The following is a 12,176-nucleotide window of genomic DNA, read 5'->3' as shown; positions in this document are numbered from 1 at the left end:
CAGAAAAAGAAATAAAATGGATCTATATTGGAAGAAGCACAAGCTGGAGTCAAGATTGCTGGGAGAAATATCAATAACCTCAGATATACAGATGACACCACCTTTATGGAAGAAAGTGAAGAGGAACTAAAAAGCCTCTTGATGAAAGTGAAAGAGGAGAGTGAAAATGTTGGCTTAAAACTCAACATTCAGAAAATGAAGATCATGGAATCCGGTCCCATCACTTCATGGGAAATAGATGGGGAAACAGGGAAAACAGTGTCAGACTTTATTTTTCTGGGCTCCAAAATCACTGCAGATGGTGATTGCAGCCATGAAATTAAAAGACGCTTACTTCTTGGAAGGAAAGTTATGACCAACCTAGATAGCATATTCAAAAGCAGAGACATTACTTAGTGCCAACAAAGGTCCATCTAGTCAAGCCTATGGATTTTCCAGTGGTCATGTATGGATGTGAGAGTTGGACTGTGAAGAAAGCTGAGTGCCGAAGAATTGATGCTTTTGAACTGTGGTGTTGGAGAAGACTCTTGAGAGTCCCTTGGACTGCAAGGAGATCCAACCAGTCCATCCTAAAGATTAGTCCTAGGTATTCATTGGAAGGACTGATGCTAAAGCTGAAATTCCAATACTTTGGCCACCTCATGCGAAGAGTTGACTCATTGGAAAAGACTCTCGTGCTGGGAGGGATTGGGGGCAGGAGGAGAAGGGGACGACAGAGGATGAGATGGCTGGGTGGCATCACTGACTCGATGGACATGAGTTTGAGTGAACTCCAGGAGTTGGTGATGGACAGCGAGGCCTGCCGTGCTGTGATTCATGGGGTCGCAAAGTGTCAGACACGACTGAGCGACTGAACTGAATTGAACTGATATTGGAAAAGAATAAGTAAAACTGTCACTGTTTGCAGATGATGATACTATACATTGAAAATCCTAAAGATGCTACCAGAAAACTACTAGAACTCATGAAAGAATTCAGTAAAGTTGTAGGATACAAAATTAATGTACAGCAATCTCTTATTTTCCTATACACTAACAATGAAAGATCAGAAGTTAATGAAACAATTCCTTTTACCTTTGCAACCAAGAGAATAATATACCTAGGAATAAACCTATGAAAAGACAGAAAGAAAGCTGTAAGACTGATGAAAGAAATCAAAGACAACACTAACAACAGATGGAGAGATATATCATCATTTTGAAAATGACTATACTACTTAAAGCAATCCACAGATTCAGTGAAAGCTGTATCAAATTACTAATGACTTTTTTCACAGAACTGGAACAAAAAAATTTATAGTTTGTCATGAAACACTAAACACCCCAAATAGCCAAAGCAATCTTGAGAAAGAAAAATAGAGCTGGAGTAATCAGGCTCCCTGACTTCAGCTTATACTACAAAGCTACAGTAATCAAGATAGTATGGCACTGCCACAAAAAGAGAAACACAGCTCAGTTGAACAGGATAGAAAGTCCAGAAATAAACTCACACACCTATGGTCAAAGCCACCTTTAACTGAGAGGATTAAAGCTTAGGCAGTCTGGGGCCCATTAAGGAGCAGGTGAACATTCTCACTCATGCTTTCCTCAAGCCTTGTGCAACAATGTATCTTACCCAAGAACTTGTCTTTCTTTAGTATCTAATGACCACACAGCACAGAGTGTCTTACTCATGGAAATGCTTTTCTTAGATTCTATGTTAATAATTATAATTGTAACAAATCTTGCCTGAGAGCCTGTTTCTCAGCAATAGTACATCTGGTCCAGAAACACAGTGCCTGGAACATGTTCCTTCTGGCTGGCTAATCTTTTACTGAAGTTATCTCAGGACCTATACCTTGGGAAAGGGTCTAATGGAACTTGTACAGCCTTGAACTGTTCTTATCTATTCTTAACAGTCAGTTGAAAAGGATATAATGCCCTGCTTAAACTAGTGAGGCAGGTACTCACTTACCCCCTTCCAGTGCCTTTTGCTGGAGGCTTTCTCTATCCTTTTTAAACTAATAAAACTTTGCTACACAAAGCCCTGAGTGACTGAGACAGTGTCTTTTGGGTCCTGGAGTGAAATTTTCTCCTTCAGAGACCATGAACATTGGCACTGTTCTCCATAAGCTATCCCTATCATCACAAAGAAGGCAAGAACATACAATGGAGAAAAGACAGCCTCTTCAGTAATGGTGCTGCAAAAACTGTACAGCTACATGTAAAATAATGAAATTAGAACACTTCTTAATATCATTCACAAAAAGAAACCCAAAATGGATTAAAGACCTAAATGTAAGGACAGACACTATAAAACTCTTAAGAGGAAAACATAGGCAGAACACTGTTGGACATACATTGCAGCAAGGTCCTTTTTGACCCACCTCTTGGAGTAATGAAAATGAAAACAAAAATAAACAAATGGGACTAACTAAATATAAAAGTTTTTACACAGCAAAGGCAACCCTAAACCCGACAAAAAGACAAACATCAGAATGGGATAAAATAATTGCAAATGAAACAACTGACAAAGGATTAATTTCTAAAACATTCAAGCAGCTCAACATGAAAACAGCAAACACCCCAATCAAAACATAGGTGGAATACCTAAATAGACATTTCTCAGACCTCCCTCATGGCACAGTGAATAGGAATCTGCCGGCTAATGCAGGGGACATGGGCTCAATTGCTGGTTCATAAAGAGTCCACAAGCTGAGAAGCAGGTAAAGCCAGTGTACCACAACTACTGAGCCTGCACTCAGGCCCACAAGCCACAACAACTGAGCCTGTGAGCTGCAACTACTGAAGCTCATTTTCTTAGAGCCCATGCTCTGGATCAAGAGAAGCCACTGCAATGAGAAGCCCATAGACCACAATGGATACCCAGTGCAACCAATAAATAAATAAATAAGACATTTATCCAAAGAAGATATATAGATGGCCAAGAAACACGTGAAAAGACGCTCAACATCTCTAATTATTAGGATAATGCAAGTCAAAACTACAATGAGGTATCACCTCACACAAATTGGAATTACCACCATCAAAAATCTACAAACTGTAACTACTGGAGAGGATGTGGAGGTGAGGGAACCCTCTGACACTGTTGGTGGGCATGTAGATTGACATACCCACTATGGAGAACAGTATGGAGCTTCCATAAAAAACTATAATTAAAACTACTATTCCACCCAGAAATCCCACTCCTGGGCACATACTCTGAGAAAACCATAATTCAAAAGGAGTACAACTCCAGTGTTCACTGCAGCACTATTTACAATAGCCAGGACATGGAAACAACTTAAATGTCCATCTACAGATGAATGGATAATGAAGTTGTGGTACATATGTATAAAGAATATTACTCAGCCATAAAAAGAACAAAATTGTGTCATTTATAGTGATGTAGATGAACATAGAGTCTGTGATAAAAGTTAAGTAAGTCAAAAAGAGAAAGGCAAATATCCTATATTAATGCATATTTAATAGATTATAGAAAAATGGTATTGATGAACCTATTTGCTATAATACAGATATAGAGAATGGGGTCGTGGATACAGGGAGGGAAGAGGAGGGTGGGATGAAGTGAGAGAGTGGCAGTGACATATATACACTACCATATGTAAAACAGATAGCTAGTGGGAAGTTGCTGTATAGAACAAGTAGCGTAGCTCAGCTCATTGCTCAGTGATGACCTAGAGGGGTGGAATGGGGTAGTTGTAAGGAGGCTCAAGAGGGAAGGGATATATGTTTACATGCAGCTGATTCACATTTTTTAGCATGAATATATGGGACTTGTTTATTTCCCCACATTTGAGTCTGTTTTTAAATGAAATACATGGTCAAAGAATCATTTTCAGAGAATTTTTAGGAGAACAGGTGACTGAAAACCAAATTCTCTTTTCAAGTCAGCCACAAAATTTTAAATAATAAAGTGCATTTTGTATAACTTACCATAGAGCAGTATCATGTTTGACACAGTCAACCTAAATATTTTTCTGGGGGTCAGCAATCTGTGGCTCATGAGTGGAATATGGCTAATGATCTATTTGTGTACAACCTGGATCTGAGATTGATTTTTACATTTTTAAAGGTTTTCAAACAAAACAAAAACAAAATATGTGACAAATAACTATATATGGTCTACAAAGCCTAAAATATTCATAATCAGGTCCTTTATAGAAAACAGCTGCAAACCCTTCATTTATATCAATGTTGTACAGAATTCAGGCAGTGCAGTTTGAAGTCCAAGATAATGTTCATTTATTCCCATCACCTATATAGTAACATTCTGAAAACGTGTCTTCTGATGTCACCTGTCAATTTCTTTTCAATTTTTCTTCGTTTTTAACATCATTAAATTTCATTAATATTTCTCTTTCCATGATTTTTGTGGCTTTGCAGATTTTCATATATTAAGGTATTAATATCTTTTGCATTTCTGGAATCTATCTGCTCTCCCCAAGTATTTCTCTTTGCCCTTTCATAAGGATACAATTTAACAGTTGGATAAGCTTTGTGGCAGGTTTGAGCATAAGCCTGTCTACTTTTCCAGCTTTCACTTTTTCTTTAATCATCTTAGCCAAGAACTCTAACTCTGGAGAAAAGTTTTCACAAGATTCACACCAAGGAGCATAGAAATCAACCACCCAATGGTTTTTCCCTTTGTAAAACTTTTTCACTGAAAGTCTGAGGTGTTAGATCTGTAGATATTTAGGTTAAAATCCTACACTCCATAGTCCTAGGGAATAAACATCTCTATTCTAACTATTGTAACTATGATATTGATTAGCTTTATTTGATTTTTGAGAAAAAAATTCATTTCAGCTTGTCTCTGAACATTTTCTTGGGCACAAAAGGAATGATACTGTTGGCAGTCTATATTGCCCACATTGATCAGTTCAGTTAATATCTAGGCCATTCTAGCATTAAGATTTCACATGGATAACATCATGGAGACTAGAAATCAATCATCCAGACTTTACATTTTCTATGTTTAACTAGCTCATTGAAAGTGGTCAGTGTCAAGGAAATCACTGAAGAATTTATAAGGTCCTCTATGATCTCCAAGATCTGTTCAGCAAAGTGATGTCCTTCATATTCATGAATTTTAGATTTGTTGAATACCACTGCTGTTGAATAAGCCTGAATGTTACACATGTTACAGTGTCCTTCCTGAACTGTACAATCTAATGTACCAAACTTAAGCTGACCATAAAGATGCTTTGATGCTTTTCATAACTCTGGCAATAAAGCTCTACATGGTGGACACCAAGGGGCAAAAAAATCAGCTAGCCATGGTTCTTTGTCATTGGCAGGAAAATGTTGAGATTCAAGTGTGGTAAGATGAGAATTAACACTTTCTTTGGCAAAGGCAAGCATATCATATAGAATCTTCTTTCCATGATGAATTCCAAATTATTTGATTACTTGTCCTTTAAATATTGCTAGACATGGTTGAATACATTTATTTTTAAGTAGAGGCTTTAGTTTCTTCAACTCAAGATCAATTAAATTTTCATTTTTTCCAAAATGAAAAAATAAAAGCCATTGATGGATGATGAGCCAAATGACCCTCTACTGTGTTTGCTGAAAGTAGTTTAAAATGTGGAAGATTATTTCCAATATTTCCAAATATATTATTTCCAAATATATTTCTTTAGCATCCAATTAAGTAAGAAACAAGACACTGCTTTTCTCATTGTTATTTAAAGTGGCTCTAGAAGGAAAATAAGCAGTAGTACTTGTATATCCAAACTTTTATAAAGATTGTCCTGGGTGGCACAGTCTATCCATTCTACATTAACAAGACCATCCAACACACCACTTAACCTTAGACCTGTTTGTGAAGTCACACAATCTCCTTTGGAACAAAAAGTGATCAGCTAGCTAATACCAGTAGAAAACACAGTTTGTATGAAGCTAACACAATTTCTTGTCCATAATTCTGTCACTGGGCTTCTAACATGCTGCATGGCAAAATTCACTAAACTTTCTTTTTGATCTATGCCTGTGATATTTCACTACAGCCATTCTACATCTAAAATCGAAGAGGCTGGGAAAACTGTTGACTCTTTTCATTCAGCAAAGCATTCTGTCATCACCACAGTTAACAGCTCTAATTAGAAGCAACCCATCTACTTCTTTAGCAAAGTCTTTCCATGTGAGAGGCAAATTATGGCAATGTGAACACCCTGGGGAGTAAAAGTTCACAAGCCACAGATCTCCAGATGCGGGGAGTGAGCTCCACCCATGGCAAAGGTCATGAGGAAGGAGGCTCAGCATACGCAAAGGCGGGATCGAGCCTCAGGAGTCTCCCTGGAAATTCTCGAGCATCTACCCCCAAAACCAGAGTCTGCCTACTTTCTGCTTTGTACTTTCACCTACACCTCTGACTTTACGGGGGGGGGGGGGGGCTGTCCCCCACTGCCTCTCTCTGAAAAAAGAGTTAGCTTACAGCTCCAGTTGATAACTCCTGGGTGTGACAGTGTTTAACCTACAAACTCCTTTGGAAATCCTCTAGCCTGCCTGAATAGGTTTTTCCGGCCACATGTGATTGTTCAGAGCCTCCCAACTGTGAGAGGCAGGAGATGTTCTAAACTGTCTAAACACCGATTCCTTTGAGTAGTTAAAAGATTGATTAGAAATTGTATTGGTGAAGGGTTTTTCACTTATTGGGCCAATGTTTGCTGCTAAGTCTCCATACTCCTTACCTACTGTGTCCTTGGCAGTGTATTGACTGATATAATGGGTGTATAGAAATGTAAGTAGTAGCCTCAATGTTTGTAACCTTGGACCCTTGAGTTAATTCTTTTCTTGATTGAGCCCACCTCACCTTTGCCCTATAGGAATGCAGCTTTGTCCAATGCTTTTTTGGAGGCTGGTGCCTGACTTTGGAATAATCACCTTTAGAGAAAGATAAGTTTCTTAAAATGCTAACAGGCCTCCTGGCCAGAAGATGATGTAATTCACCTGAACTTTTGCATATGATAAGTTTGAAAGCCTGGCTTCGATTAGGACCAGGAACTGCTGTACCTGCATGACTCCACCCCTTCCCCCATTATCCTCTATGCACAACTTAAGGTATAAAAACTACTTTGGAAAATAAAGTGCGGGCCTTGTTCACCGAAACTTGGTCTCCCCATGTTGCTCTCTCTCCCAAATTCTGGCTGAGTCTCCATCTGGAGCGCGGAACCCACCATGCTTACTAATTATGCCTCGGCTTCTAAGATCCGACCGGGGAGGCCTCAGTGTCTCCTCTCCTTCGGGAGAATGGAAGGACGCCTGCGGCCTACATAAGTGGTGCAAACTTGTTGTCTTGAAGTTTTATTGGTCTCCTGTATAAACCAAGCTACTCAGCCTTTTTTCTCCGCTGAATTTTCCTACTGAGCTATCCTCATTCTATTACTCTTTATATCTTTGATAAAATATTTAAATAAATATGTCGCTGATGCCGTCCCCACTTCGAATACCCTGGATCAGCTGGGGCTGGTCCCTGGCATCCAGAATTAACAGCAGTGTCAAATTCTCTTCTATCCAATGCTATGATTTCAGGATCTTCATCATAAATACTAAAACCATAAGGATAACAATTCTAGCTTTCATAGTAGTCTCCTTTATTATCAGTAAGTCCCCTCTCTATATATTTGTCATACTTTTTCCACAGATCTTCATCTTTGAGTAGTTCATATTCTGTATTTTTAAAAAATCATTATGTACATTTGAGTTACTCAGGTTTTTATCAAGATGTAGTTTAAATACCAGTTTCTTGAAAGCTTGTCTTATTTCTCTACTGCTTCCATTTTAAATACTCCAAGTAAACTGTAAAAACTCTGATCTGTACCCACTAAAATGGCTGTATACACTATTAGAAAACAGCATGAACATTATTGAGTCTCTGAAATAGTCATCTTCATTCAACCATTGTTTTTCTTGTATAAGTTCTGACTTAAATGAACATTAAGATAATGTCACTCATTCCAGTTGATGCTAAATGCAAATTTGAGAACTGCATACATTAATCCAAAGGTGAAACAGGGAGCACAAATTGTCTCCCAAAATGTTAATCTGTGAGTGTTTTTTGGTTATGTCAACTACCAATTGATGCTTGTCAAGGGCATTTGCCAACTGCCTCTGTGGAGACTGAATCATGTGCTGCTGCAACTGTTGACCTTCAACACACTGTGAAGGGAGTTCAGGCTGGAGAATGAGGCATTTTTTGCTCCATGGAAACTAGAAGAAAGGTCTTTAGACAGATATTTTCAGGAATTGATTTCATGATCTCAATCCTTGCATCTCCTCATGTCTAGAAAAGCATTAAATAGTATCTTGTCCTAAACCCCTTCATGGAGACATCAATTCCTGGTGACTAGCAGAAAACTTTTTGTAAGACAAGTGCTTGATTGCATTGAGCTCCCACTTCACCAAAATCTTATATATATTGATATTCTCTCACTACCTCTTTGTAACAGTTTCTCAGAGCTATCTGAAGTGCCATCTCCCAGGCTGCAGTCCTAATTTTGCCCCAAGTGAAATTTAACTCACAACTCTCATGTTGTGCATCCTTTTTTAGTCAACAGTTATGGTGACTATGAAGTGACCCAGTGTGGATTTCCCTCCTTCACCTGAACGGTTTGAGGAACAGTAGATTTAGTACCAGCGGTGGCTTATACATCCTCAGAGAGTCCAGAGGTTTATTTGATGGTGGACCAGGTTACCTACCCCTTCCCAGTTGAAAGATATGGAGGGGGGCAGTTGAAATATACTGGGGCATTCCCACTCAGTGTTTAGACATTGAGTGGGACTCAGAGGAAATACATTGAGGTTTAACAGTTGTAGGAGACTGAGTGATCTGTGCTGAGTAGTTAGGTAAGAGGCTGATCTGTTGCTTTTCGTCAATTTGGCTGCCCTTATAGAATTTTTCAGGATAAAAGTGAAGATATCACATGAGAGCTTTATTTCAAAGAAGAGGCAAGATGACCGAGAAATTTATAGGAATGGTGAAGGCCAAGTCCTCATATTGTGCAGTAGTCCCATAGGGAAATTCACTCATTAATTAAAACACCTACTCATCTGGGAGCTCAGATTAGAATTGTCCATTCAGTGATCTGAGCACCTGTGGTGGTCTTAGACTGCCAAAGAGAGTTACTGAGACATGTAAGAGGGCTGAAATGACTCTGGGGGTGACTCCTGGAGGAGTTAAGCTCACAAGCATTGCATTTGCCCACCACACTGAAACTGTCCACCCCAGATTGAGACTTGAATCCATGTGTCAGAATCTAATCAAGCCAAAACCCAGTTTGGTACACAAACCCACGTGGCTGGGAATCAAACTCAACCAAAACCCACAGTCTTCCAACTAACTGAGATCACAGATCTGGTTTCAAGACCTAATGAAGCCCTGGTTCTTGATGTCTTATTACAGAAAGAATTAAGTGAGAGACAAAATGATAGGTTAGAAGTGTATTTATTTAGAGAGAAACACATTCCATAGGCAGTGTGGGCCAATGCAGAGGGAGAGTGTAGCCTTGAAATGTGGCGTGGTTAGCTTTTATGGGCTGGGTAATTTCATAGGCTAATGAAATTACCTCTTTGATGGTCAACCTTGTAACTGTCATGGTGCCTCTGAGTGTGTCATTCAGCTTGTTGATGTGTTATGATGAATGCATGCTCAGTCGCTTCAGTTGTGTCCGACTCTTTGTGATCCTATGGACTGTAGTCTGCCAGGCTCCTCTGTCCATGGGGATTCTCAAAGCAAGAATACTGGAGTAGGTTACCATGCCCTCCTCCAGGGGATCTTCCAAACCTGGGAATCGGACCCAAGTCTACTGCATTGCAGGAAGATTATTTATCCACTGAACCACCTGGGAAGCCCACAATAAGCATATACTGAGGATCAAAGTATAGTTGAAGTTCACCTGTCTGCCATCTTGGACTCATTTGATTCTAATCAGGTTATGTTGTATCCTCAGGCTATTTCATTCTTTCAAAGGTTGTGGCCTGCCCACTTCCTTCCTGTTTCAATGCCATTTCAATAATGAATTTTATCAATGACAAATTCAACTTAAAATGGGAAATGAGGGGCATCAGAAGGTACCCTCTAACACTCCAGCCAGGGTTATGTATGTACAAAATTGCACTTGCAAATACCTACTTAATTGTGGAAATTATACTAAGGAGATATCAACCTAAAATGGCCAAATTAGGGTTCTTTTGACATTCCCAAATTGATATTTTTGTATGCAGAGTTAGAAAAGGCCAGCAGTAAGATCAAACAGACTGAATGGAATGCTTACTTTGATTGATGTCTAGAAGTTTCTAAAACAAGAAACAATAGAGTAACTTCTTTGCAGGAAACCAAGAAGATATTGATTGAAACTATATCAGAACTAAAAAGTCCACTAGCACTGACTCTGCCTTTCCCTCTGTTGTAGACGGAAGTCAACTGTTTCTTTTTGACTTGCTTTCCATTGCTTTTGTTATTATAATCATAAATAATGGCCTGCATCAGAGAATCCTGTCCTTCTGCCTGACAAGCTTAAGTGCCTTTTTTCATAACCCTATCCACTTGAAGATTGCAGGAAGGAAGAAATTAACACATTCCCTGCCCGAGGCTTGCCAACCTAGGAGATATTTGCAAGATTAATGAACTTCTTTACTTTCATTCTTCACCTCCCCATCTCCATCCATTAAAAAAAACCTGCATCTATACCGCGAAAAGATGGTTATTTTGAGACGTTAGTCTGCCATCTTCTTGCTTGGTTGGTCTTCTGAATAAAACCATATTCATTGCCTCAGCACCTCATCTCTTGGATTCACTGTCCTCTTGTGCAGTGAGTAGAGTGAGTTTCGACTCAGGAACAAATTTGTCTTAGCCAGCTATGATCCTTGCTGCTTGTAGCTAGCTGATTCTGGTCAGGGAATGTTTCAGTAAGATCTTAAACAACTCCTAGAACTATTTTGTCTGAGGATCTTTCCTTCAGGATTCCCAGAAATGGCACCCAGTGCTTGACAGCTGAGACAAGGAACCAACAAAACTTCTGAGTCAATGGACTCAATTTTGTTTGCAGGGTAAGTCTACCCAATTCAATAGCTGTTTTGTTTATTTGTGGTATTGTGTGCACTTTTTGTGCTAGAAGTCAGTGGGAAACAAAAATACTGATACAGAAAGTGATTTTAAAAAAATGTTTGTGGAAAGTTGACGCTGAAAAAGTTAGTTTCATGCAGTCAGTTTTGACTGAGTTTAAAATAAATTTAATTGAGTAAATGAATTTAAAAGTAAGCTGCTGGGGGGGCAGTCCCAAGATGGCAGAGGAATAGGATGGGGAGACCACTTTCTCTCCCACAAACACATCAAAAGATCATCTTCACAGAGAATAACTTCCACAAAACAACCTCTGAATTCTGGTGGAAAACCCCAGATACCCATAAGGACAAACCAATCTCTTTGAAAAGACGTAGGAAAAAAGATACAGATGAAAAGAGAGACAAAGGATTTAGGGATGGAGACCCATCAGGGGGAGTGTGCTATGAAGGAGAAGTTTCCATACAATAGGAAACGTCACAGTCAGGGTCAGTGGGGAGCTTTGGAATCTCAGAGGACAGCATAACCGAAAAAAAAAAAAAAAAAAATCACCACATGCCGAGGACCAGCCCCGGCTGATCCAGGGTATTCGAAGGGGAGACGGCGTCGGTGACCTATTCAAATGGTAATTAGAGATATAAAGAGTAATAGAATGAGGATAGCTCAGTAGGAAAATTCAATGGAGAAAAGAGGCTGAGTAGCTTGGTTTACGCGGAAAATCAATATAACCCATGACACCAGGTTAGCTCTGACCACGGAGGCCGCAGGCACCCTCTCGAATAGCGGAAGGTGCCCCACCTTAGACACCTTCTCGAGTGGGTCTTAGAAGCCCAGGCAAATTAGTGGTCGCAGAGGATATCCACGCTCTAGATGGAGACTTCAGCCGGAAGTTAAAGGAAAGAATGACATGGGGAGACCAAGCATTGGTGAGCAAGGCCCATAGCTTTATTTTTAACAGGTGCTTATATACCCTAAGTTACACATAGAGGATAATAGGGGATGCAAAGTCAGCAGTTTTTGATCCTTATCAAAAACCAGGGTTTCTTTCCTGCAAATTTATCGTATACAAATGGTTTAGGTGATTTACATCATCTTCTGGCCAGAAGTCCTAC

At 39.5% G+C, this 12,176-nt stretch overlaps 1 pseudogene; it reads right to left on the bottom strand.

Moving 5' to 3' along the window:
- Positions 1–4,337: 4,337 nt before the first annotated feature.
- On the bottom strand, positions 4,338–9,598 carry LOC113888037 (annotated as a pseudogene).
- Between the last annotated feature and the right edge of the window lie 2,578 nt (positions 9,599–12,176).

This window comes from Bos indicus x Bos taurus, chromosome X, assembly GCF_003369695.1.
Source record: "Bos indicus x Bos taurus breed Angus x Brahman F1 hybrid chromosome X, Bos_hybrid_MaternalHap_v2.0, whole genome shotgun sequence".
Taxonomy (NCBI): Eukaryota; Metazoa; Chordata; class Mammalia; order Artiodactyla; family Bovidae; genus Bos; species Bos indicus x Bos taurus.
The sequence above is the reverse complement of the archived record's forward strand: the minus strand, read 5'-3'. Positions and strand labels throughout refer to the sequence as shown.